The sequence below is a fragment of the Malaclemys terrapin genome, chromosome 22 (assembly GCF_027887155.1).
Source record: "Malaclemys terrapin pileata isolate rMalTer1 chromosome 22, rMalTer1.hap1, whole genome shotgun sequence".
Lineage (NCBI taxonomy): Eukaryota > Metazoa > Chordata > Testudines > Emydidae > Malaclemys > Malaclemys terrapin.
The window spans coordinates 16,868,992-16,873,137 of NC_071526.1; positions in this window are offsets into that span (position 1 = coordinate 16,868,992).

Sequence of the window (4,146 nt, forward strand, 5' to 3'; positions counted from 1 at the left end):
GCCGTGGAATCAGTCTGGCTTCTGCTCCATCACATCCACACAGGCCCTTCGCCCCCGCCCCCAACTTTATCCTCCTTAAGGCATACCTCTGCCATGCTGCCTACAAAACCTGCCGCATGATCCGAGCTGGCTGTGAACAGCGGCTTACTGCGTACAGCTCCTAATTTTCATGGTTACTCCATCCTGCCCCATTTCCCCCACTCATCTGCTTGTTTCATCCACCTCCTGCGTGGTGTTGTAAACCAATAGTGGAAGCTTTTAGGGGTACTGACTCTTTGCCTTTCTTGTGTGTACAGCAGCTAACACAATGGGGCCCTGATTCCTGGGATAGTTGTTAGTGGATGGATTTAGGCTGGATTTACACTGGTGGAGCAAAGCCAGATTGGGCCCATAATGTGTATTCTCAGTTGGTAACCGTACTGGAACATTTTAGGCACATACTGCAGGCAGCCAGAGATGGTCCAAAGGCAGCAGCTCCATGTGGCTTAGCACCTGACTATGACAGAGACTGCCTCTGACCCTGTCCACTACCACACCAGGGGTACTGACTGAGGGTTTCTTACTGACATGTCCTAGTTTTACATGCCTGAGGATGGCAGCAAGCCTGCAAATTGGAGGGTTCCCACTTCTGCCACTTACTCTCTCTAGAAGCATACCATGGCCTGCTTAGTGGCCATCAGAGATCAAGATAACAGCTCCTGGTTTTAGGCCAAGAATTTGCACAATTAGGTGTAAACCTCACAATCGCTCCCCCGCTATGGTGAGCATGAGTGGCCAACAGAGGGAGGCAGAGATTACTGTTTACCCCTATGAGCAATCACAGATGTAATCTATCATTCTCCTAACTGCCCATGAAATAAGGGCATAATACATTCCTATATAAGTAAGCTATACACCTGATGCAATTAGTTTCCTTCAACATTGACCATTCCTCTCCACACGTTAGAACTCCCACACACACATGCCCACCCACACACCTTTCCTACTAAAATAAATCCTAGAGATGGGGCAAATCTTAGACAGAGCGGGTTCCTCTTCCTCCCTCACCAAACCACCCCCAGGATAATAACCTAGACCCCAATCCTGTGAAGACATACTTCTCTTTACTGCCAGCAGTCCCATGAATTTCCATGGGACCAGAGAATAACCCACAAAAGAACTCTGTTTTTCCTATCATGGAATGACAGCAGGCTGCTAAATCATGCAAAAGTAGGGCTATTTTACTAAACTAAAAATAATGTATTGCTGGTTCCTACAGGGCCAACCTTCTATCATCCACTGCATCAAGTTCTGTTATTTAAACTAAATGAACGGGCTCATGTGGTTACTTAAATGTGTTATGAACATGAGAAGATTAAAGTAGTAATCGGCTGAACTCCTGCACCTTTGCTGTGGGAAGCAAAGTGTTTTTTCACTCCCAAAAGCTTCAGCAGTAAAATTTTTTTCTATTTTTGTTATAAGCTCTTCGGGCCAGATAGTGTTTTTCCCATTTATGAGACATCTGCCTAGCATGCTATGAATAGTCATCCCTGGGTAACAGTTCTATGCTTAAAGGAGAGCTAGGTACCACTCTTATGGTAGGTCATCCCATTGGCCTCTCCGCAGATCTATCAGAACCACTTCAGACGGACATGGTGAGCCCTCTCTGGGTACTTTACCACACCTAGGAGGTGGTGGTTGACTTAAAACCCATCCAACACAAACGGCAATTCTGAGTCTCATCATCATTGGCCATCCCTTGATTCAATGATCTCTACCATGGATTTACATACGGGTCCTGAGAGGACTCAGGAGTCCGATCCTGGAACCACAGATCCACCCACAGTAGTCCTGCGTCTAATTAGGTGACGATGGATATTTTAGGATTCCATGATGGAAAACTATCATGATTAACTTGCATTCCCCTTCCAGTCAGAGATGCTATTTAAGGGCTTGTGCACTTCTAAGAAACTAGCCTCTCTCCTCACGCCTGATCATTCTCTCGCTGCTCTCGAGGGGCTGGAACTGTTAGCAGAGCCTTTAGGGAAACAGTAGTGTAGCTTCTCATGAGCTGCAAAATTCAAAATAGTTTTCTAGGGTTAGAAACAGCCACATGTTTAAAAACAAAGTAAGAATCAATTATTTTGAGTCTTCTGGTTGTTTTCCTGTAGGCAAGTCTGTGCTGAATTAGCTTAGTTTGCAGAATAATATAAACAATTCCAGGAACTCTCGGGAGTTGCGACTCCATCCTCTTTTCTTTTAAGTCCCTCATTAAAACTCACCTTTTGCATTCTCTCCACAGAGAAGCAGTAGTGAAACATGAGGGCTGAGATCCCAAAAATCCAGATACAGAGATCATGGAATTACCAAGAAATGTGCTAGGAGCACTCTGAATTGTCCAACCTAATGCACGCTTTGTGGATACCGCAGAATTACACACAGGGAACAAGTGTCTGCTGGCCTGCTGACTGATGATCTGTTTCATACAATGGGTACTATATTGGAAAATTCTCTTAGAAGAAAACTACTTTTCTCAGCTTAACTTTGCACTTCTGTAGCACCTTTCAAGCAAGAATCTTAAAAACATTCATACAAAGGATAGTCAAGCCTGGAAATAAAAACAAACAAACCAAAAACACAGACACACTATGTGTCTATACTACACCTAGCACAACAGGGCTTCAATCCTGATTTGCTGGGGGGAGGAAGGAGGTTTCAGCTCTGCAAACAATTAAAAAAAAAAAAAAATACAAGTCAGGATTGTTCTATGGAAGCATATAGGAAACAAACATTCCCTGTCAGATGTTATTGTTTTCAATATAGATGAGAAAGATGTATTAACTATTTAGATTAGGAATGTAATATAGTACATCATAACTTGCCAATAGTCAAGACACACCCCTTACCTTGGGATGGGGGGGTGGCGGCGGCACATGGTCTCCTGTACGGGGGACCTCTGTTGCACAGCAAACCTAGGAGTGCAATCCCCCCTTATAAATTAAAAACAAACACTTATAAATGCTGGAGGCAAAGTGGGATTTGGGGGTGGAGGCTAACCGCTCACGACCCCCCCCCCCCCCCAATGTAATAACCTTGTGACCCCCTGAGGAGTCAGGACCCCCCGTTTGAGAATCCCTGCACTAAACCCAATTACAGCCACTCTACACAGAGTAACCGTTTGTGCTAATCTGTGTTACATTACATTAATGTTCAGGGAATTATGAACTCCTTGAGCTTTGATTTAACGTGCCTTCCTTTTCTCAAAGCAGTAGGAAGAGGCATTTTATTGCCGAAGTCATTGAGTACAACATTTACCTTATTAGCACATTCACTGTTCAGTCGCTCTCTGCTACCCTTGTGGGTTGGTGCAATGCTCCTGCCACACCGTAAATAACTGGAGATTTGTCTAAATTTATGGCAGCCACATGGCCTAAATGCAAAGAGCGATGTGTCAACAAGTCGGAAGCCAAGTTAGCATGTGTGCAGAGCTAGTGATGAGGAGTTTGACTGATAGTAACAGCTCAGCCTACTTAGTAATACGAAGTAAGGAGGTGCAAATATTTATTTGAATATATTTAATGAGAGAAAAAGTGCACCAAGAGACTGCAAAGCACAGACATCTGGTAAAGAGACACTGGCTACGTCTAGGAGTACAAACCCACCCAGACCCCATGGGTACATGTTGAGGCAGCTAGCCCATGCTACTGTGGCAATGCTACTTTAGCACCCTAGTTCCAGGGGAACTAACGTGAGTATGTCTACGAGAGCTGGGAATCACACCCCCAGCTCCAAGCGCAGACATGCCAGTTTCACCTCTAGATCACCAGTTCAAATCTGGCAAAGTGTAGCAGTTAATGCACGCTTTTAGCCAGCAATAAAAGTAGTTTTGTTTAGAAACTAACAAAAACAAACTATTAAAAAAGGAAGTTAAGGAAATTTACTCTCAAGTTCAAGAATGTATATGTAAATATAACCCCTGTGAAAAAGGCCTTACATGGAGTAAAAGACACCTTTTACTGAAGCAGTTCCTCTTTGTGCTAGCCCATAATAGGACCCTCTAGTGTGGCAACAGTGACAGAGAAAGCAAACTTGGTAGATAAATGTATTCCTTGAAATACTTGCACACGGCTACATGAGATTTTATAAATTAATTTTAACTTCCACAGA